Raw genomic sequence first — 418 nt, forward strand, 5'->3', positions numbered from 1 at the left:
AGAGAAGCGGACCGTGTTGTGGGGGGCGACCTCCTGCCTTTACGATGCCCACTGAGGCCGGAGGCGGTCGGAGCTCTAAGGTCATCAGAATTCCACTCACTCGTCCAGCAGACACCCGTGATGCTCCCCCTGTCTCAGGACACCGCAGGCGGGCACGGCACACGCTCAGGACCAGGGAGCAAGCTGCCCTCTGAGCAGCTCGACAGATTCAGTGTCCTTCGGACTTTACAGGGCCTTTCGGCCTTTGTCCCCAGATTGGGGGGGACTCAGGATTTGAGCAAACTCTCCAAGGTCTCCAGGGTGATACAGGTGCCACACAGACAGAGTCCCTCGTGGTAAACGTGGTTCCTAGAAGCCATTCTAGGTCACGGCCACCAAGGTGTCCTTCCAGAAGCAGCGTGGCCCTGGCCGCTGGCTT

This window comes from Saccopteryx leptura, chromosome 12 (assembly GCF_036850995.1).
Source record: "Saccopteryx leptura isolate mSacLep1 chromosome 12, mSacLep1_pri_phased_curated, whole genome shotgun sequence".
In the NCBI taxonomy this organism is placed as follows: Eukaryota; Metazoa; Chordata; class Mammalia; order Chiroptera; family Emballonuridae; genus Saccopteryx; species Saccopteryx leptura.